The following is a 24,176-nucleotide window of genomic DNA, read 5'->3' on the forward strand; positions in this document are numbered from 1 at the left end:
ACACACACACACACTCAAGGCAAGCCCAAGACTCAAGAGACACTAAGGTCACATGTCAGGCCCCTAGCAATATTGCCCTCCTAAGGTACCTGGACCCTATTGGATGACCTATAGGAAGGTCCAATGAGAATTTAGATTTAGTTAAAAAATAAAGTTCTTTTTCTTAGAAGTATTTGTGCTATTTTAAATCACTATTTTCCGTGTCCTAGCCACTCGAATCTAGGTGATTCCCCCTTCTTTAATTTGCCGTGATGAGCTCGGCGTGCACGGTCCTGGCATTGAGGCCGTCGCGGTCCGTGCTGCGCTTTGCGCCTATCATCACCAATTAACCATCCTTCGTTCTAGCTTAGGATATGCGTTGGGAGGTAGTGGGGCACAAGAAACACGCCACAATGACATTGCTAAAAGAGCGTGTACATGAAGATGCGGACTGCAGCCCCCCTTGGAAATAAGGAGCTACCGCATATACTTGTTTGCGCACGTGATCTACATGTGTGGAGGGAAATCACTCTCTCATCCTTAAGATTTATTTGTAATTTCCGAACCGTAGCGTCAGCTGTGTGTGAACTCCTAATATTATACATTTGAGACAACATCTTGGCAAACCAGGGGTTTTCCCCGCTCCGGTGAATTTTGCAAATGCATGTGCACGCCCATAAATTGGTTTATGAGTTAGAGATGATTTAGGAATGAAAGGAGATCATGAACTTTGATGTTTGGCCTAAGAATCCATATAAAGCATACATCTCTACTACCACCTTCCTACCCAAGTCTTCCATAACTAATTTAGCCCTTTACTTTCATCTTTCAAAATACGTACCATTGCTTCTGCCCTCTGCTATGCTTGACACACTTTGGCTGCACCAATGCCATATCGACCTTCATATCGACCAATGCAAAAGCCTTTATCTTTTCGTCAACTTCTTGTCTAACTAGGAGCAATTAGTGTGCTCCTCAGTGGGGGTACCAGAAGGTGGACAAGGGGAATGGGGAACACACCCAAGACACAAATAGATGCCTCTCTATAGATCAGGGCATTCACATGACCCCTATCCTCTCAAAAACACCTTCAAAAGTCACAATGCATGCTAACATGCCATCGCTTGCACACCTCTTAGCACACACATGCTAGCAAGACCATTCTTTCAACTCACACACACACCAATGCTTGTTTCAACACATCCACCAACGCACGTTGCTACTCAATTTTCACTCTCTTTGCACCACAAAGTGGTTTCATGGGCACAAGCCTCTACCGGCCCCAACACACATGCAAAGAGCAAGAGGAAAGAGATAGGAAGGGAGAAACAACACTAGAGAATGGAGGGAGCGGCTTTCAATCTCTTAGCCAAATCATACACAAGAATTTATATGCCACGAATGGAGAGCTCATCAAAAAACGGTCCCAAGGGCTTACTTCTGGCTGTTCTTGCACCTCATTGTTCAAAAACAGATAAAGAAGCCCATATTGAGGGCTCCACCCATTTTTAGTACCTCGGATTCTATTGGATCCCTTACGCTTCAATTTAAGTATTTCATAGAAGGCTTCAAACTTTTGGTTGACTTCCCTCTCCCACATTCTCACATTGCACCCTTGGAGGTCGAGGACGGGGGGGGGGGGGGGGGGGGGGGGGACACTAGCGCTAGTGCTAGTGCTCCCTTCCACTTTTCCTTCAAAAATGTTGGGGGCCAATGGCTGTGTGAACCCGCCCATCATAAAGAGAGTGCCATCTTCCATGTTAGCAGTAAGAATCACCACTCATCTAGCGTCCACAATTGACATCCATTGTTGCCACCATCCCAAACCGCCACAAGAGCCACCCTGTCCACACTTGCAGAGCCTAATGGCCACCACAACAATGCTGCGCAAGACTCTCCATGCCCACGGGAGAGGAGAACTTCTCCCTCTCTCTCTTGATGCGCCTTATGGGTCTCATGCCCTTTCCGCTGTGCACTAGGCTCCCTGTCCTTTGCCTTTGCATGTGGATCCATCTACTGGCCACATGGCGGCATTCGGTGCTCTAGGCCCCTTGTGTTCTAAGAAACCCTCTTATGATTAAGCATATAAAAATGTCCTTTTTATACCACCTTCCCAATACTTTCATATCCTTCCCAATGGTTGGAATCCCAAGCCATCAAGCCATACCAAAAGTCCTCATGCTCGGACCTAACTCACAAAGACCCTGCCACACACTGACACTTCTGAGCTTGTCAACAGAGAATACAAAAACGAGGGAAAAAAAAACGGGCACTTCCCCTTTGGTACTTGCATCCAACTTCAACCTGCCATAACTCGGCAACTACAAGCTTGATGGATGAGCCACCAATTTTTTCTATCTTAACATGATGACCTCTACCTTATAGAACCTAGTGGAGCCCAAAAACTCCCCAATTGGCATGCCTTCCAATGTCGTCCAAGAGCCACATTACTCGCCCCCGATAAATATTCACCTCAACATAAATTGTACCATGGATATCTGATTGATAATGTGAGAAGACTACCATGCTCCAAAACTTGACCTCTTCACGTGTATCTATTGACCTCAACTTTGGTCATCTATTCGTGTTTGTCTTGTCCACTGGGGATAGACAAAGCCTTCTAACTTTGAACCTCAATATCTTTCACATCATGGCTTTGTTTTAGGACCCGTTTGGCTGGGCTTCTAGGTCTTCTTGAACACTACATTTCAAGGCAGTAGAAAAACACTTTAGAAAGTTCAACCATACATGCCAGTCGGTCCTATCTAGAGCCCTCTTGGCCTTAATTCCTACCAGCACCTGCTCACTCATGATCCTTATACCTGCTCAAATCCTTTGCCTAGCACCTATATTCACCCTTAGCACTACTTGTAACCATTCCCAGCTTCAACCAACTTTGTGTGGACCATCGTCTTTGATCCTCTCCCACCTATTACTTTGGATGAGGGTGAGACAAGGGAAAGAGAGATTGATGATTCAAGTTGCATCATCACCAATCTCAGTGAGGATGTGGTTCACCCGAATAAGTCTCCACTTGTAGAGGGGTTGATCCTTGCATCACCTGTATCCCACTTGCATACCTTCATTCATGGAAACTTCAGTATCTTCAAAGACCCAATCAACTTCATCTTAAAAGAACACTTGGTCCAAAAGGTCTATACACATAGCATCATCTGTGACATCCATAGGCACGTCCAACTCCTCCTCCCCTTGGTCAACACCCAACACATCATGAGCATAAAGAATATGCCCAACCCCCTCGATTTCTTCCTGCTCCTGTGAACTTGGTAGACTAGCTTGTCTTTTCATAAGTGAAACTTTTCCCTTCTCTGCATAACTTCGAACCATTTGCACTGCAGCGCCACTTACCACTATTACTCCCATCAGCATGGTCACCAACATAGCATTGCATACTCTTTTTAATAGCATATCCTCCTTGACAAGCTTTGGCACTTCAAACTGCTCTTTTTAAACATTGACTGTCACTATATCATTCGCTAAACAACAAGGCATCTTTACCTTTACCAGCACCGATTCATCAGAATTGATCTCCTTGCCATAGGATGTGGACTCATCCGCTCTTTCCTCCTCACTTGTCTCTAAAAAACTTGAACCGGTCTCTTCATCTCCACAACATCATACACCCGCTCGATGTAAGCATCTTTACCCGCTTGCTGCTTTATAAATGATTGACAATCACCACAACTTTGCACACTTTTTTCATTTGTTTCCGAACCCTCGGTATCTACAATTGAAATGCACTCTACTATCTTTTCATTCAAAGTACCCTCTATTCAAACCCTCTACAAGAACAAGATTTACCTCTTCAATCTCCTCTAGAAACCCGACATCTACTAGCTCTTATGCACAACGGTTCTCTTGAACAAGGGGATTATCTTATTTGACAATGTAACGGAACTGGACTTGCAACATTGAGAGTATCGAAACTAAGATGGTCATAGTGAGAATTTCTTAAGATAATTCATCACAAGCATAAGAAGAATACTTGATTACTGATAAAAACATAACCCTTATACCTAGTTAGCTTGGCATGAACAATACTTGTAAAAGAGAGAGAGAATTAGAGAAACTGGCAACTTTGGAGGACCGGATTTACTTGGAGCCTTCCCCCCCTCCAAAAGGCTTTTGTATTATAGATTCTCCCGTAAAGAGAGACTTGTCTTTGAGTTTCTTAATACCTAGTTGATGCAATGAAGATGGAAAGCTTCATGTATTGAAACTATGCCCGTAAATTTTGCAAAAACATCAACTTGTCCCCAGCATCAGTCCCAAGACCTCAAACACCTTCAAAGGTGGAGAGAGCTAGCATGGAATGAGGGTAGCGAAGAGGAAGAAGAAGTATTCTTACGAGAAAGAAATACTTCCTTCACCATAGATTACTCTTATAGCTTAGCTTAGCATACTAATATAGATTGTAGAGAAAATGAGCATGCCATGGAAGCTTCACTCTTGGTTGGATTTGCATTCCATATCCAAGAGGTGCTCATGTAGGCTCTCTACTTCTCAAACTTGGAGAAGGAGATGGAGTTGTGTATCCAATACACAATCGGAGAGTGTCTGTGTGTGTGCCTTGTGGATTATATAAAAGAGAGAGAGTTCTTATTTATTTTCTGGTAGCCTCTTCAACAAGTGCCCTCCTTCTTCGCTTTAAGAGAAAGACCTGAACTTTTTTAATTGTAGCATTTGGACAAATGTCCTCCCTTTTCATTTCTAAGAGAAAGACCTTAACTTTTAAGATTGTAGCATTTGGAGAAATTTCCAGAGAGAGAGAGAGAGAGAGAGAGAGAGAGAGAGAGAGAGAGAGAGAGAGAGAGAGAGAGAGAGACGTGAGATGTAGGTGATGAAAACCCCTTGGGATGTGAAGGAAACTTGATTCAAAGCAATATTTACAGAAAAGCTTAGCTATGGCGAGATGGAGACCGTGGTAATAGAGAGAGATATTGAGAGATAGAGAGCCTATAGTGAGTTCTTTAGAGGAAATCCCATATACACGGAGTTTCTACTCTTGTGTGTGGTGACCGTTGAAGTCAGGGTGTGTGCACAACTTTCTTCTCATAGTGCTAACTTCCAAAGCCCAAGTTCTCAAGTGCCACCCCAAAATGCCACACCACTCTCAGAGTGCTTTCTCAAAATGCTTCCTCTTGATAGTAACCTCTCAGTGCCCTTTTATAGGTGCAGGATGCATTAGTTAAGGATACTCTGATTAGGTTAGGTCCCTAATCAGAAGAGATAAAGCAAGGAGTTGGGTCCCAGATGGTTGACCCTTGCTTTGTCTAAGGAGAATTTTCTTTTAATGATATCTCCTAGGTGGGCCTTTGTGACAATCACCTAGAGAGAGATGGCAATATACAATGGGTTTTAATACAAGATTTTTGACTTGAGAACGGGGAAAATAGATTACCCTATGGATATTTACTATGGAGATGCGTCGTTAGCGAGATGCGGGTGAATCAAAAACTTTGCTGGTGCATCGATGTAGTGCGTTTTGGGGTTGGTCGGAGCATGCCTTCGGCGTCATTTGTTGATTCAGTGTTGATATCGTGTGATTTGGCCGTCCTTCTTTGTGGATGTCGAGCTTCATTGTTGTTTTCTTGTGAGTGCGTATGGCATGCTGTGTTGTTTTATTGTGTGCGTACACATGTGCTCGTGAGTGCGTAAATGTGTGTGTAGGCCATGTGTTTATAGTATATGGGGTTGTGTGTGTGTGTGTGTGTCGGCTAGAGTAGGTGTGTGGGAATGAGAGAAAGAGAGATATTTTTCTAAATTTATATTTTACGTGCTTGGCTAACTACACAAAGAGCGTGAGTGAGAGTGCGAGAGAGCGCGTGGTGGGGAGAGGATAGAGGACACGGTGAGGGATTAGTGTATGGATGTGTGTGTGTGTGTGCTGAGAGAGAGAGAGAGAGAGAGAGAGAGAGAGAGAGAGAGAGAGAGAGAGAGAGAGAGAGAGAGAGAGAGAGAGAGAGAGAGAGAGAGAGAGAGAGAGCGAGAGAGATTATACTATTGCACCCTACATGGCGGGCTGAACGAGGGTGGGAGAGAGAGAGGGCGGGAGTGAGATATGGGGAGAGAGGGTGAGGCTAAGGGGGTGAGTGGGTGAGGAATGGGGTATGTGTGTGTGTGTGTGTGTATGGGTGTGTGTGTGTGGGTGTGAATGAGAGAGAGAGAGAGTTTATCTTCTTGCGCTCTACAAGCTGCCTAGAGAGACAGGAAACCAGAGGGGGAGAGACAGTCAACGGGGGTGGGGAAGAGAGATGGGGAGTAGCGAGTGGGTGTGAGTGTAGGCATGTGTGGTGGCGGGTTAAGAGAGAGAGTTTATAGACTGCACTGGTTTAGCCGACCACCAAGAATGAAAGAGAGAGAGTGAGAGGCATAGGTGAGAGAGAGTGTGAGTGAGGAGAGAGAGGGTGAGCAGCAGAGTGAGTTGGAAGTGAGTGTGTGATGGGGAGAGGGGGTGAGTGGGTCATGGGGGGTGATGATGTAGCGGCCCTCCTTGGTTGACAAACAAGAGGGCGAGAGAGAGTATCTTGCTGAGGACGGGAGAGTGTGGACGAGAGGGGAGAAATGATGAAGGAAGGTGTGTGTGTGTGAATAATAAAAGAGAGAGAGGGAGACTCTTGTCCCAAGCATGGTAGCCCGCCTTGGGTTGAGAAACAAGAGAAAAAAAACATGTTTTATGCACCCTATGGGCTTGGTGACACAGGAACGAGAGAGAGAGAGAGAGAGAGAGAGAGAGAGAGAGAGAGAGAGAGAGAGAGAGAGAGAGAGAGAGAGAGAGAGAGAGAGAGAGAGAGAGAGAGAGAGAGAGAGAGAGAGAGAGAGAGAGAGAGAGAGAGGTTGGTGGAGCCACGCAAGAGAGAGAGAGATTGTCCTCTGGTGATAATGGAGGGGAGATGGAGAGAGTGTGGCGAAGCTAAGAGGCAGGCCCCCGCTGTGGGCGCATGCATGGGAGGGAAGAGGGTGGCGGGGTGGCACGTTAAAACATTCTTTTTTTTCGTTAAATATTAGGCTCCCCCCAGAGTAGGGTTGATTCTCACGACCACTGTTTCAGAAGCCAGACATCATTAGCCCCCTTCTAGCTAGAGGAATTCATGATTCTAGCTCTGCTTCTCATTCTCTAGCAGTGGAGTTGGAGGGTTCTCCCTCCTCTGGAATATCTAGCATGAACTCTGGATCAAATCGTAAGAAGTACCTTTTGAGCCTCCATCCATTGACTCTGGTCTTGTGAATTCGCCCATCTGCTTCCATCAATTTGTAGTTGTTGTTGGCGTATCGCTTTTCGACACTGAGTGGCCCTTCCCATCTGGGCTGAAACTTCTTATCTTTCCTAGTGTCAAATTTGTTGTCATGCCTCAACACTACCATGCCTTTATTCAGACCCTTTTCTTAAAGCCCTTGATTGAATGATAGTTGGCATTGCTCTGCTTGTGCTGCATAGTGATTTATCGCATCTTCCCTATCTAACAGAAGCCTTGCTAGATCCAAGGTGTGGTTGCGAAGATGGGCAATTGGGCGCTGTAACTGGCTAACCATAACTCGGAAGCTAGCTATCTGTACCTCAATGGGTAGAATGGCCTCTTTCCCATATACCAGATGAAAAGGGGTGAAACCTAGTGATGTTCGGAATGTTGTGCGGTAGGCCGAAAGAGTGGCCATGAGATGCTTATCCCAATCACTTGTGTGGTTATTCACCTGCTTTGTGCTGATCTTACAGATCATGCCGTTTACCTTTCCAAGTAGACCATTGCCCTGTGGATAGTAGGGAGTGGAGTGTTGTCGTGTGATGCTAGATTTTTCATCAGTTCTCCCACCAAATTGCCTCTAAAACGTGGCCCTCTATCATATATTATCTCTAGAGATGTACCAAAGCGGCAACAAATGTGCTCAAATATGAACTTTGTGACTACTTGGGTTGTAATGCCTATGGTGGCTGCTGCTTCTGCCCATTGGGTCATGTAGTCTACACCAACGAGAATGTAGAGTTTACCTGATTGGGCCCTTGGTAAAGGACCAATTGCATCTATTCCCCACTTCTCAAACGGGCCATATGAGATGATAGGACTTTGTGGCTCATAGATTAGTGTACGATCGCTGGACACTTGACAAGCTTTGCATATTTTACACCAATGATGCACATCCCTGTTTAGACTAGGCCACAAGAATCCTGCATGTAGAATCTTCCTACTGGTAATATGTAGAGCAAAATGGCCACCGTAGACACCATCATGGGAACTTGAGATTACCCCCGTGATCTCACTAGAGATTGGCACTCGCCTGAGAATCTGGTCTTTGCCCTTGAAATATAGGTGGTATCTTGTTGCCTTTCTAACAAGACATTGTTTTTTACCTTTGGTATATCCTTTAGGACATTCTCCTGTATCTAAGAAACTGATGATATCAGGCATAGTATAGCTACCTTGAAAGAGGAGTAGTTTCAGTTTGATTGCTCCTATGGGAACATATTGTATTCTTTCCTTGGCTAGAGCACATGCCTCTTGATTTTCTACCCTACGAACATGAAATAATTGCACTGTTTCAAACTTTCTTAAAAGATCCTTAACTTGGCGTAATTGGCCAAGTAAAACCTGATTTTTACAAATCCAAGTGCCATTTATCTGCTTTATCAAAAGCATGGAATCACCAAATACATTTAGACGTTGAATCCCATGGAAAAAACATTGTTCTAATCCAAGAATTAGAGCCGTGTACTCTGATTTGTTGTTGGAGTGGGAGTATAGCAGCTGCCCAATAGAGAATACCTTTTTCTTTTTCTCATTGAAAATGATGACGACAGCTGCAAATTGGTCCACTGTTCTTTTGTATGCTCCATCAAAGAAAAGAGAATGAGCTCTTTCTAGCTAGGAATTTCTACCATTGGTGTCACTTCTTTACCTTCCGTGTTGACGTTTAGCTTCTTCTCATAGTAATAATGAGTAAGAATACCTGCTAAACTAGCCCTAGTGGAGTTTTCTACCTGCATGGTGTAATCAAACTCTTGTAATCTAACAAGCCACTTACAAATTCTAGGTGAGACATCCATGTATTGTATCACATACGGAAAGACCTCTTCCATTGTCAGAATTACAAAGGTCCTAGGCAATAGATAAGAGGGGAACTTTGTAGTGGCAAACATCAATGCAAGCACCATGTGCTCTACCGCGGTGAATCCTTTTTTTGATGGGGTCATGACACGACTAGAGAAGTATATAGGACGCATGAAAGAGGTTTGGGGTCCTTTTGCATTAGTACGGCTCCAAGTGTATCACTTCCTACACTGGGGTTAACATAAAATGGCTCGTCCCATCTAGGGGGTGCAATGGTGGGAAGTGTAGCCAGGATCTGTTTCACTTTGGTAAACTGTTGCTCATTTTCTTCACTCCATAGGAAGAAATATTTATGGGTGACTTGTTGTAGAGGGAGAACCACCTGAGAGAGAAAGTGAATGAACCTGCTCAAATACCTTACCTTCTAAAGAAAAGAGAAAAATTTCTTAGTTGTGGTGGGTGATGACAAAGATACCAAAGCTTGAATCTTGCTAGGGTCAGCCTCAATTCCTTTTGCTGAAATTTCATGGCAAGAAGAGTGACCTTGCTTTCACCAGTCTGACACTTATCAACGTTAAGCTAGCCACCTAAGGTTTGCAGCCTAGCCAGGCCATCATAGACCTTGCTGAAATGGAGGGAGCGAGAACTGTAGATGCAAAAATTATCTATGAAAACTCGTATTGACTTACCAAAGTATGACTAGAATACAAAAGTTACATAGCGTTGGAATGTGGCCGGAGCATTGGTGAGACCAAAAGGCATCACCTTGTAAGAAAAACATCCCCATGGTGTTATGAATTTTTTTTTTCTGGTCTTCTTCTACAATGGTAATCTGAAAGTAGCCTGAGTAGCCATCACATATTGTGTAGCGCTCATGACCTGCTACCTCATTGAGAATTTCATCTTGGAATGGGAGGGGAAAATGATCCCTCTTCATTGCTGCGTTGGCAGGTTTGTAGTCTACACAAACTATCCACTTACCGTTCTTCTTTGGTGTGACTACCACTCGAGAGACCCACTCTGAGTCCTCGGCGAGGTAAATGAAACCTACTTATAGCAAATTCCCTACCTCTTTGAGCAATGCCTCTTGTTGAATTACCCCAAGCCTTCTGAGCTTTTGCACTACAGACTTACTTCCTTCCTTGAGTATAATGCAGTGTTATACCACTATGATGCCTATGATCTCGTCATAAACATCAATGAGCAATGTGATGAAGTTATTGTTTGAGGACAGATCAAACGAGTGCCCAATTGGCCGGACACGTAGCCGGACATCACATTTGTATTCTATTATTTTGCCGAGCTAGTGTAGCGATACTCTATGTAAATCCTAATTCCAGAGTAGTAGGTCAATTCCATGAGTTGTAATACTCTCATGAAATTGTAAAGGTCCATGTGAACCGGCCACTGGCTATTTAGAATGCCCTAGGTATAAAGGTCAATAACTTTAATGTGGAAGGGAGGTTTATCTTTAGAAGAATAAGGGAGCTCAAAAACCGTACGCTCAAGCTACGAGATGCTCCAACCTTGTAATCATCGCAGTTAATGAATGGGTAATCTGTTTTTAAATCCGAAATTGCAAAAGTGTTCCTCTCTCTTTGCTCTTTAAATTAAGTGTAAGCATTGTTAGTTTTGCCGTGGTTCGCGACAACGTGTCTGTGAGCTATAATTGCAGATTTGAGTGCTTAAATCATTGTTTTTAGTTGTTTTGACCATAGGAGAGCGTTCTTAGACCATAGGGCGACCTTTCTGGATTGATCTGTTGCAGTTTTCAGGACCTTTTTCATGATGGATCATGATTTTGGTACCTTGTCAGATTGCGACCAGACCTGCTAGGATAGTGTCCCTAGGTGTCCTAGACCTCCCCCTCAACTTTCGTTGCATTTCGAGTCTGTTCGAGTGTCGAAATGGCGTGATGACCTAGAGCTGTGAGAAAGGACATAGACAAATTTCCCTGATCATTGAGTGTTGGTTTTCTTGTAGAGTTGTTGTGTTTGCTTGTTAAGGTTCACTTCGTGAGATTGACGATCTCATAGAGTCTCCGTGCCCCCATACAAGTCACTTTCCCTGAGTATTGACATTATGTTAGTGCCAGAAAGCTATGCTACAGACGTCCGCCGCGGCGACCCGCTAACATTGGCACCATTGCCCGGGATATGATCCTTAGATGGTTAGTGACCTAGTGCTTTTTTAGAGTGTTATTTTTCTAAGATTTTTCTCTCCATTCCATTTATACCTTAGCAGTGAAGCAGCTAAACACAGGGTTTAGTGCTTGAAAGAGTCTAGAAGTCGAGGACTTGCTAAATCTATTCTTGAGAAGTAAAGAGGGTTGTGAGTGAGATAGCCAGAAGTATTTCATTCTTTGATTTTTTCATTATTTTCAGAGTACTGTTTTGTTTTTCGTTTTGACTTTATTTTGTACCATTTCATTTGTTTTTGTTTCATTTTTCATTTTAGTACTTAGGAGTAGGGTAATTAGAAACTACCACCATCAAATTTGGGTTGAAAGATTGAAGAAAAAAAAGGGTGAAAACCATATTTTGACTGAAATGACCATAACTCTAGAATTATGAAAATTTGATGGTAGAGAGCTCAAAAGTGATCCAAATTTGAAAATTTGTGGATCAAAGGCATCAACAGACTCTCTAGAAGCAATCTGAGAAGTTTGGCCAGATTCTGTGGAGGAACATGGTCACGATCCATGTACCCCAGAGACCATTTTTGGTGAAAAGTTACCAGTTACAATGAGCATCAGTGGGATACTACTTTGATCAAATTTTCTTGAAAGAAAAACTCGAAAATCACATCAAAATTGGTTGTTAGGGCAAAAATAGCCAATACAAAGATTCAGACACAAAATTGGGCAAATCTTGAGATTTTGGGATCCAAATTCAAAAAGGGGTGAGATCTGGCTTCTATAGGGCATAGAGAACCAACATAACAAAATTCATGAAAAAATGTTGCCAAACATGGATCGCAATCCATGTACCTTTTTGGCATTTTGGGTTTATATTTGACAAGTACATTCCTGATAACTAGTGGAACAACTTTGCCAAAAGGGAGCATGTCAAATAGCCAAATACAGAAACTAGTGAAAAACCGCAGGACAGACAGAAAAACTTTCTTTTGAATGGCAAAAACTAGTCCAAATACAAAACTTTTGATACCATAGTATCTAGTAAACATGTTGATTCTGACGGTACCAAGAAATGTCAATTTGGCTTCCAAACATGGATAGCGATCCATGTACCTCATGAAAAAATTTTGAAATTTTTTAAGCTGAGATTTGAGAAGTAGGTAGCTGAGAGGAATCTCAAAGCTCGAGCGAAATTTTTCGAGCAATCCCTAAAACGAGCGAGACAGGGGAAGACACATATACAAAACAAAAACCAAACATGATTTCTTCAGTGACTTTCAGCACAACAAAAAATTAATTCAAGATTGCATCTATTTTTAATGGTAAATCAACCACAAATTTTTGACCGAGAAAACCCTTCGAACAAGGTTTGGGTAGAGTGTTTCCTTTGATGGGCTAGAACACTTCGAACCATTACAATGGCATGTTGATATTCCTCTCCTTGGAAATCGTTGCCCTCAAAATATTGGAAGCTCATTGCAATCTGCTACCGCCATTGATCCTTGCTGGATATAAATCTCATATTCCTACCTCCTTACACGCAAGACCTCATAGATTTTGTTAACAATTTGGGTGTTTATTATACATTAAGCATCACATATGACACATTGGTGTGTGTATACCATCGTTGCAATATGTCATAGTTCCATTGCTTCCATAAAAAGGGTGATGAAAAACTATTCCCCAATTTCAGCCCCCCAATCAAAGGGTTCAACCACGAGCTTTACACTAAAAAGGTAAGGTTGTTGCCATTGAAATAAATCTCATGAATAAGGAGAGTTTGGGAGCTCTTCACTTCTTATTCTTCTCCTCTATCTCACTCTACCTCAAGTTATTATGGGTTGATGTAGGATACCATATTATGCATTTTTAAGTTACTCTAGAGAAAATTGTGGGAACTTGAAAATAATTCTATTATTGAAATGAGGTCATTCTTTTGAGAACTCAACATCATGGTATATATTAAAGTATGGGTCAAACCATCATATGAAGTCTACCATCGAGGGGGTGGGAAAGTTAGTGGTGTTGCCATAGACGGTGGTGACAAAGGTGTCAAGGGAGGCGGTAATGGTGGGGGATTATAAGGAGTGCTTCGATAAAAGAGTATGCAAGGTGGATAAAGTTATGAACAATTTTCTTAGGACAAATTCTCCCCATGCAATGGCGGCACCGTCTCTTGGGGGGGGGAGGAGTTGTAGCAGCATACCTTGCCGTCTCTGCTTGAGGCTCTTCATGCTGTTGCTGTTGTCGACAAATTAATTATCTTTTGTCTACTTGAGGCTCTTCATGCTGTTGCTGTTGTCGACAAATTAATTATCTTTTATCTAGAAATTTCTATTTTTATTACAAGCGTGGCTCCAAAGGGACGCTGAAAAGCAACATCTTATGATAGCTTCAAAAAGCCTAAAAGTTGTAGACAGCATTTCATAGGCACCATGCCTATATCACTCCCTGCAAGCAGGCAGTGCCAATAAACTACCGTCAATTGTTTTGAAATGAGGCTGGAAACATTGAGCATGGAAATATAATTAGGAGCACAATGCAACCCAATGACAAGAATGGCATTTCTCCAAGTGATGCTTCTAGCAGAAACCACAGTGCAGCCTTAGTTTTGAGCTCTTTAAAAATGCCTTAAGTCAGGATCAAAAAGAGCTTGGATACATGTTCTAATGGAATGCTCTCCACAATGCTCTTCTTAAACTCTGGATAGTTATCCTCATTGGGAGGGAGGACAACAAGTTGTCCTCCACCAAAAAGCTTTTCTACAGAGCTTACTAGCAATTTGCTGCTCCAAAAACTTGTATAGCGATAAACCTTCCATATTTATGGGCTCTAGTAAGAAAGAGAGAGAACATGCAAAGCAAATCCTTGTATTGTTTGCTCGAACCCTGGAACACCCTCCAAAATATGGCGATTTCTAGCAGCCTCATCCCATTAAAACTCCCTGAATCTGGCTGTCTCCAAATGGCTGTCAAGAAGGGATCCTCCATTTGAAGCTTTTCAGGTATCATAAACATGCAAAGATTGAAGTCTGGTGCAGGAAGCGCCATCAATGCCTTCTTGCCACAATTTGGATATTCATTCGAGACGGTTCAGATTGATAAAGCCACAATAGGCACAGGTTTGCATCCAAACTGTAAGTCTGCATGTTAACCTGCTCCGATAAATACGCCTCAAGGTCCGAAAGGATATCTGGATTGTAGGGAGTGACTGCCAAAATTTGTTCCATAGTGTACTGAGGAGTAACCTCCTTCTCAGGTGTCGTTGCTACCCGATCCCATTGCATTGTCAAGAGCGCTTCTCTCTCGTAGCATTGGAGCCTCTCTCTCTCTCTCTCTCTCTCTCTCTCTCTCTCTCTCTCTCTCTCTCTCTCTCTCTCTCTCTCTCTCTCTCTCTCTCTCTCTCTCTCTCTCTCAGAGTTTTAAAAAAAATATGTCTAAAAGAGCGCATGTCAGCTCTCTCTCTCTCTCTCTCTCACAGAGTTTTAAAAAAAAACTGTCTCAAAGAGCGTGCGCCGGCGCGCGCTCTTTCAGACAGTTGTTTTTAAAAAACACTGTGTGTGTGTGTGTGTGTGTGTGTGTGTGTGTGTGTGTTTGTGTGTGTGTGTGACAAAGAGAGAGAGAGAGAGAGAGAGAGAGAGAGAGAGAGAGAGAGAGAGAGAGAGAGAGAGAGAGAGAGAGAGAGAGAGAGAGAGAGAGAGAGAGAGAGAGAGAGAGAGAATACCGCTGGAGGAAGGATTCTGAGAGGGGTTGCGATAGATGGAGCACCTTGTCCTCGGCAGCGGTAGCAACATCAGCAGAAGTAGCCATGGGTATCGACTTGCCTGCTGGGGGATGCAATAAGAAGACAAAGCACACTGCTCCTAAGAGTGAAAATGTCTATCTGAAGCTTATTGTCAAGCTCTACAGGTTTCTCGTTCAAAGGACAGGCAGCCCATTTAATGTTGTGTTTTTGAAGCGGCTGTTTATGAGTAGAACTTATAACAGGACGCCTCTATCTTTATCTCGTCTCATACGTTACATGAAGGGAAAGGAGGATGAGGTGTAATTGTGGGAACTGTGACGGACGATGTTAGGGTGTATGGAGTTCCAGCATTGAAAGCCTCCATGCTGCACTTTACACAAGACTGCCCTAGCCCGGATCTTGAAAGGTGGTGGAGAATGTTTCACATTTGACCAACTTTCTTTGAGGGTCCCAACTGGCTCAAATACTATACTTGATCTAAGAGCTCCAAAGAACGCTCACGATGCTGTGAAGCACTTTGGGAGAGCTCGAGGTGTACCGCATAGTCACACAAAGCCTTATGTTCGGTCCAAGGGTCGCAAGTTTGAGAGAGCTCGTGGTCGACTTAACAAAAGAGGATACAGAGTTTAGTTTTGTAGCTTTTGGATACCTTTGCGCAATATTTTATCAAACACTGTGCTTGTAGTTGGCTTGTTACTGAAACTTATCTCTGAGGTCTGCTAGCCTTTGTCATAATTGCATTGATTGGGTACTTTGTGAGGTGTATTTGTGCGAGCAATGGTGAGGTTTCAGTATGTGGCCCTTTGGAACTGACAAGCCGCTGTTGACTTCTAAATTGATTGCTGACAAAAAAAAATTCTGGTTTAACAAATAAGTAATGCATGTAATCATCATGTATCATGATTCTATCAAAGCCACCGCATCATCGACCATGGTCGGTGATTCAAGAGGAAGATGTAAGATAGCATGTGTGTATGCTATGGGTTTCTTGTTTGGAGGACCACCATTTATCAAGGTTGAACTACTTTTTGCCTTCTGTGTAAGCAAAGATTGGTATCTAGTCTATTAGTACTCAATACCCATCAAGACATGAGATGTCTTATTTTGTGACGTTTGTCTTGAATTAGAGTGATGGACTAATTTTTCCTTTTTCTAAAGAGAGAGAGAGAGAGAGAGAGAGAGAGAGAGAGAGAGAGAGAGAGAGAGAGATATCTAAGCTAATCTCCATCGTTCTTTTTTTGACAGAGAAATAACATTTTGCGAGGTAGTGTTCACCAAGAACGTTTGTAGGGACCACTTTTAAAGAAAAACCATTTTTCCAAACATACATATTCCTTTCCTTGAATTTGCAAGGAGAAAGTTTAAGAAAATTAAGCTTATTTTTTGGGGCTTTACACTATTTTTCTCTATATTGGGGTGGAATTTCTCCTTTTCCCCTTAGCCTCAACTGGCCTACTACTCAGTTCAACATATTGATAGGTTCATTATTATATCTATTGCAATCATGCCAAGATTCCAATGGGTGCAGCATTAGCCCTTTGCAAGTTGTCCAACCAAAAACTTAGCAAGTTGGACTCGAACTCTCATTGCTCCATGCACGCATCTTCAGGTCAACTGAGCTAACCACGTAGGAGGCTTCATATGCTGCACGGAATAGTGCAACGCATTAATAAAAAAAATTAACAAGGCCTTCCCAAAACCTACCTGGCCACGCTGTTATCAATGATTGTAGGTCATTGACCCCACGCTATTTCTCGTGTCAACATGCTATAGTAGACGACTCCACGCTATTCCTTTTGTCAATCCCATCCTTTCTCTTTACAACATGCATCGTCTTTTTTTTCCCCAAAAATTGTTGGGACTTACTGGCAAGACGACATGGAAAAGACAATTGGTGTATAAATGGACTAATGAGGTGCAATAAATTGCTATCAAATTGATGAGTCTAGGATAAGAAAGGATGCACATTCTCTCAAGTATAAATGAAAATCAAGAACCAAAGTACTAGACACAGGAGCACTACAAATGACCTTACCAAAAGAAACTTACTATGACTTAAGCATTAAGTACAGGGCTAGAGCTCTTATTAGTCTATCAATCTTACTTTATGCTCAAACATGTGAAGCCGACGCAAGCCTAAGAGAGAAGATAATATTTTCATATATGTGTTTATTTTATTAACAGTAAACTTTGATCTTTTGGAGTTTAAGAGGTAGTCTATCCATTAATAACCCTTTTTGTTGTGGTGCATGAATATATAACAAATGATAAATATTTTGTTGACGATAAAATTTACTATGTCATGTACAAACACTTGCTCGGAAAAAATCGCTCGGTGCATGGTAACACTCGGTAGCTGAGACATAGACAAACACTTTTCCCAAAAGAACCAAATGCAAAAAAATTGTGAAAAGTGGTCCAAAGAGCCAAAAACAAAACATTCTCTAAACTGCCGTAACAGACTGTAGAAGTTAGTTTTGGTTGGGCAAAATTGATCCAAATTCAAAAATTCTTGGTGAGCAGTCTACAAACATCATAAGCTATTAGCACACCAAAAATTCAGATCCAAAAGTGGTGGAACATGGATCGTGATCCATGTACCCTTGACAAATTTTTGGAAAAAAATTTGTCAAGCCTGTAGCAGAGACCATTGTGAACAAAAGTCTCCAAAGGAGTTTTCTCAAAAAGGTCCAAAAAAGCCATCAAAAGTTCCATAAATTGTTCAAGGTGAAAACTCTAAAACAGACCTGTGAATTGACTTTTGCCTAACCTAAACAAGTCCAAATCATACAAAAACCATATAGCAGGAATCAGGAGACCAAGAACAAGCTGTGAGCCAAGTTTTGAGTGCAATCTGACACATAGGTACATGGATCACGATCCATGTTCCTTCATCACAGTCTGATACCAAACTTGCACCATAGCTAGAGGACATCACAAGGAATCTAGTGGTCTTTTCAAAAGTGAAATTGGATATCAAAAACTTGTCTAAAAGCCCAAAACTGCAAAGTACTCTGAGCAAGTGCCAGAATTGACCTAATTTTTAATCCAGAGGTTCATTTTCAAAACTTTTGATACCATAGGACCTCCTAATCATGCTCATTGTGATAATACAAAAAAAAATCAACTTGGGCTCCAAAATGGATCGCGATCCATGTACCCATAGTGACAGCTTGAACTGAAACTTTCCAGATTAGTAGTGCTTACACAAAAAAATATATCCCCATGTCCAGTTTTGGAAAAAGTTGAGCAAATTTGGATCAAAAGGGAGCAAAACACGTGACACACAGAAAACCACAGTGCAGACCTAGTATTGTGTATTTGACCTGTCAAAACAAGTCCAAATCCAAAAATATTTGAGATTTAGCTTGTGGACATAGTAAGGAACAAACCCATAAGAGGAGAAGTCCAGATGTGGTTGAACATGGATCGCGATTCATGTACCTCCACCTCAGAATTTGATGAAAATTGGTATATAGCTTGCATATGACCTTGTCTACACACAATAAAAATTTGGAGAAAAAAAATTGACAGGGAACATGAATCGCGATCCATGTACCTCTCAGCATAGTGGGGGTATCTGACTTGATGATCTTGTAAACATACTTGAGTATATCCAAAATCTCAAGTTTGAGCTAAAAGTACCTTCTGGAGACCAAGATACAAGACAAAGTTCCTATGTTTTGGTCCTCAGACTGTTTTGAGTGCTGTTTCAAGTGCAGTTCACTAAAAGTGCTCTAACTTTTGATAGACAACTCCAAATTGAGTTAGGTATAGCCAGGAAGAAATCTTGCGGGCAATAGGTTTTGGTTTTAGAACTGAATTTTTCTAGGTTTCCTAAATCCAAACTTTTAGGGTACCCCAAGAGTAGTTCTCGGAGACCAAAAAGTCACAAATTTCTTACTTTTGAGAGACCTTACCAGGAGCAAAAAGGGATAAGTTTCACTAAGCCAAAGTGGGCTTGTCAAGGACAATCTTGAGAGATCAGTGAGTGATCCTTGACCATGACAAATCATCCACCACCAGGGTTCTCTACTCCACTCAGAGACATGAAAAAAGATGCAATGCCGACAACTGGGGGATTGGGAGAATACATACAGGAGAGGCATCCTCTGCTCAACAAACCGAACGTGAGATTCATCAAAGCCAATGAATCCATGAGAGTGCTTATAGATTATGCTTGTGATGGCTTGTATAGATTCGCAAACGGAGATCCATACATCTTTTACAAGTGTGTAGAGCCCAATGCCAAGGAACTGACCACCCATAAGAACCTCTATGCATTCACATATACAGATGCAACGGAGTGCAAGTTTTGATGGTAGATAAGTATGGAAGAGAGTACAAACTTGTCGATCCAATTGACTTAGAGAGATACACATACAAGGGTACTCCGATTCCTACTTACTTTCAACCAAAAACGATGACATAGCGCATATCAGAGAGGATTCCGCTAGAATTTTCTCCAAGATGAGAGGAGCAAACGAGAGATGTCCTTCCAAGAGACAACAAATTGGTTAGATTAGTGACTGAACCATAATGATTAAGATCATATCATGTGGCTCAATGTGTCAAGACAAAATACGATGGGTCAGGGGATGCATATGCTCATGTCTCACTCTTCAAACAAGTGTTGAGAGCTGAATAGATTGTAGATTTTCATACTCAGTATGAGGGATTTGGGCTAACATTGGAAGGAACAGCCTTGACTTGGTTCCAACCACTAAATAGAGATGATTTTCCAAACATGTCACAACTCTTACAAGAGTTTGTAGAGGAATTCTCAAAAAAGGGAATCAAACATAACACACTGTCCCAAATGTACGCTTTCAAACAAAAAGCGAATGAAAGAGTGAAGGAAGCTTTGCTTCGCTTCAAACAATAAATTGATAGATGTCCTGTGAGAGAGTTACCGCAAGATGAGAGATTGTCAGTTCTCTTCATAGAGGGCTTGAGGAATGAAACTCTCAAAAAGGACCTACATTTGAAAGGATGTACAATGTTTGATCAAGTCACTAAAGAAGCTCTATATCTAGCTGACAATTGCAAGGCCTATGGAGAGGTGACTGAAGATAGAGACAATACAACTAATAGTGCCTCTTCTTTGAAGAGCAAATCAACCACAAAGCAAGATGTTCAAACTATTTGGGAACCAATCATTGAACAAGTGGTTGAGGGGGTGATTAGAAGAATAAACCAATGCTACATACAGAAACTGAATGTACGACAACCTCAATTGAGGATATGCAATACTTGTGGAGGGGATCATCCCACTCTATGGCGTAGCACTCAACCAAAACTGCAACAACTGCTAGGGCAACAATGGCATCTTATAAACAATGGGAGAGTGATAGTCAACTACACTCAACAAGCATATGTGCCACAACCCATGAGAAACCTATACTTCATGGATGCAAATACGCTCGTGTTCATAGCGAATCATCAAGAGTATGGTTCAAAGAACATCCTCACAAGGCAAGAACAACCATTAGCTGGATCACCAGCTGTGAATCAAGGAGGTCCATGCTATGAGTGTGGAGGTGATCATTGGGCACAAAGTTGTCCAAACAAGGTTCCACAAATAGAATTATTTGTATTCTATGAACATTGTGGGATAGACCATCTATGCCAACACTGTGCTAAAAATCCAAACTACAAGGGGAAAGCAACAATGAATGTTGTAGGCATAATGCCTTCTTCAAGCGGATCCAAGGTAGAACCCACCATTCCTTTAAAGGTGATGACTCGAGCTCAAGCTCAACAAGCTGCCAAAAACAAACCAGCTGAAAAAGCCACATTGCCTGTTCAAACAAAATTTGAGAACAAATCGGTAAGAACGTTTGAAAGAAGATCATGGAAAGGTAGATGAGACAAAATGAAATTGAAGAGGCTGAAGGAGAAAGTGGCTTTGGAAATTGGACTGAATCAAACAAGAGAGCAGCTTAGACAAGAGCAAGAAAGGAACAAAAATGTAAAGGGACCTAAAGAGTCAAAGACTAACTCGGGAGGTTCAGTCTTGGTCGACAAAGTGTTTGAACCTTTGGATGCAATCTTGAAAGCTTATGAAGCTAGGCTAAAACCCAACCAAACCCAAGAGGATAGATGACTAACGTACCCTCATACAGGGTATGAAAAAGAGAGGTTGCAAATGTGCAAGGAGATCATCCAAAAGGCCCAAGCTCTTATGGAACCACATGTTCCAGATGCTCCAAAAATGGAGGTGCTAATCCGTGATAAAGTCCAAGAATTGGAGAGCCAGGGTATTGTAAACAGAGACCACAGATGGGTGGGATCACAAGCAATGATGCCTATTTTGGAGGTAGAAGAACCGTGGCCACAATCCTTATGGAAATCAATCGGAAACCAAAAACATGGTAGTGCTACATTACAGTCAGCACCTATCCCTGTGATAAACATGGATCGTGAATTTTTCCCAGGAGATATACGATCTCTATATGGTGATGTTGGGTCTATCGCATCTGAAGAGAGTAAACCATGCTCTCTAAAGACGTTGCCATCTTTCATTGGAGAACTTGAAAAAAAAACGGAGGTTAATATGGTAGCTTCTTAGTGGAAAGCCACACCAAAAATGATGGATACCAAGAGCTTGCATGAATTGATGTCTTCTCCTATACAATGCACACTTTATCTCTCAGAGCTACTAAAAATTAGACCGCATCTATGGGGCCAAATGGGCAAACACCTAGAACACATGGGGCTGAAAATCCCTTCACATGACCAACTTGCATATGAAAACATGGATGACACCTTGCCTAAGAAACCACAGACAAAGCCAGTACCAGTCCTGGGTAGGTCACTTAATAAAAATGTAACCTATCAGGTGAGTTCAACAGAAGGGTATTTAAAGTTCTTGAAACTTATAGAAATATATAGATATAAGGGCATTATTTTTTCAAATTTGAAAAAAACTTATAGATTTCAAAAGAAAAGGATACATTATATTCTTAAAAAAATTCACAGATAAGGGGTTTTACAAACATGTCTTGAACACACGTGATATGGTAGTTTTACACATAGTGCACCCCCTGAGGTACCAGTAAATAAGGTGGGTGACTACTGTGAAGGAGAAGAAGGAAACACCACCTCACCACTTGAGTACAAAGGCGTAAAGACGGTTGCTATATTAAATAGTGGGGCAAGAATTGCCATTGCAACCAAAGAAATATGGAAAAAATGGGGAAATCCTGCTTAGGAAAACTCGAATGAAACTGCCATTAGCGGATGGATACACGGAGAAACCAATTGGAATATTAGAACAAATCATTGTATCCTCGTGTGACAAGAGTAGAAACTTTGATATCATATTGGGCAGACCATTCATGGTGAGCTCAAAATGGTACAAGATTGAGGCTATGACTATATCTACTTGAGACACAAAGAGGTTATAACAAAAATCAATGTCAAGGATCATAGTTATAGAGATGTAGTGTGAACCCCGGGGGAGGATTTAAACTCCACAACTGATTTGGAAAGCAAAGCGCATATTTGGATGTATGGAGCTCCTGAAAGTGGAAGTCTTAGAAAGCAAGATTGCATCCTAAAGAGTTCAGTAGAAAATGAGGCATATGTACTAGAACCATTTCCAGAGGAGTTATTTGAACCCTTTGGATGGGATCAAATACTGGCTACTCTTGATGTCTACGTGAATGAGGTGACACCGACTAAATTTTGCGATGAAGATGGATATGATATAACTCCCTTATTTACAATAAAGGTGTTGAAGGAAGATAATGAGGTTTGTGAGTGTGAAAGCAAAAAAGGTGAGACAGATAGCTACATCATGGACCATGATGCCAAAGTGCAAACGAAGGAAGCAGAGCAACCACGAGAATATGTCATCATTGACATACCTGAAGAATCGATAAAATTTGTTTCAAGGAATTTGACTCCTAAAAAAGAGCAAATGAAAGCATAAGAAGGAAGAAAATTTCCAAGCTCAGCATCAAATGTTCAGAAAATGCAAGATCAAAAGAAGAACAGGGACAGAGAAGAAGATCGACTTACTCCTATGACGATTAAATTCAGCATACGCGGAGAAACAGGACTCAAAATCACATGTTCAGCTGTGATAGATCCAAAAGACGCCAATCACTGAGATAGAGGAGATAGTATACACAAGTTCAAAAATACCGACTCCTAGCTTTGGCATGGTAGAAGTTGTACTCAAGTTGAGTACCGGAGAGTATAAGGATACTTTCCACATTATCGACTCCCATCACATCAAGGAGAGTCTAGTCTTGACAGGAAGCTGGAGGAACGTCTTCTTTTGACAACAATCAAAAGCCACAACAACAACACCATCAAAAGCCCCAAAAGCACCTCAATTCAATGCAAAAAAGGAGCAACCAACCATCGCAGAAAAAGTTAAAGCAAAGGTAAACACTGAAGTATATCAACCTCGCCAGACGCCTTTACCTTCAACGAGCTTCCATCAAATTTCCCGCAAAGCCTCTATGTCAAGAGCCACATCACCAAAAATGCAATGGAAACCAAAACAGAAAGTCTATCAACCAAAGTTTCCATCACAAAAAAGCATCCAAAAGAAGCCAAAGAATGTCACCCAGGTGTTGGTATCCAAAGAGCACATCAAAGTCAAAGACCCAGTTTGGATACATGAAGCACAAGTTCAGCCTCAACAACAAAAGGTGATAGGGTGGGTAGCATCAAACAAGTCAATCACTGCTCAAGGCTACTTCGAAGGAAACATTAATGTTTGGGCCAAAAAGCCTAAACTAACATCCTGGATGTACTCACCTTAAGAAAGAAGTTCTACAATGAGCGAGCGAAGCTATCAATGGAATAAAAACAACTCAAGCAGGAGAAAGAACAACAAGAAAGGACAGAAGGAAAGACCTTCCAAGAAAGCAACACAACAAGTATGGGTACCAAAGTCAAACTTCAACGAAGCTACCCAACACAAACAGATGCAACAGTGGATGATTCCAATTAAGCTACTTGAAGCACAAGGATTTTATGAAGGTAGCACTCCAATATGGTTACCAAAAATTGTAGCTCAATCTGGAACAACGAAGAGAAATCAAGCAGCACAAGCTTCTACCCCAAAGCAAGCAATGACAACCAAAAGCCAACAAAAACCAATTACAACCAAGGCTAATGCAATCTACAGATGGATACCTTGTCATCAATTACAAAAGCAAGGCTTTTACAATGGAAATCATCAAGTTTGGATACTGAAGCCTAGTGTCCATCAAATTATAGAAGAAGATAAA

The 24,176-nt window shown here is 41.8% G+C and overlaps 2 pseudogenes; one reads left to right on the top strand and one right to left on the bottom strand.

The window, feature by feature from the left end:
* Nucleotides 1-13,812: 13,812 nt before the first annotated feature.
* On the bottom strand, nt 13,813-14,467 carry LOC147432740 (eukaryotic translation initiation factor 3 subunit K pseudogene; annotated as a pseudogene).
* Nucleotides 14,468-14,988: 521 nt separating this feature from the next.
* LOC147432741 (large ribosomal subunit protein eL18 pseudogene) lies at nt 14,989-15,555 on the top strand (annotated as a pseudogene).
* Nucleotides 15,556-24,176: the final 8,621 nt, after the last annotated feature.

Source organism: Adiantum capillus-veneris, chromosome 20 (genome assembly GCF_014529385.1).
Source record: "Adiantum capillus-veneris isolate H3 chromosome 20, ASM1452938v2, whole genome shotgun sequence".
NCBI lineage: Eukaryota > Viridiplantae > Streptophyta > Polypodiopsida > Polypodiales > Pteridaceae > Adiantum > Adiantum capillus-veneris.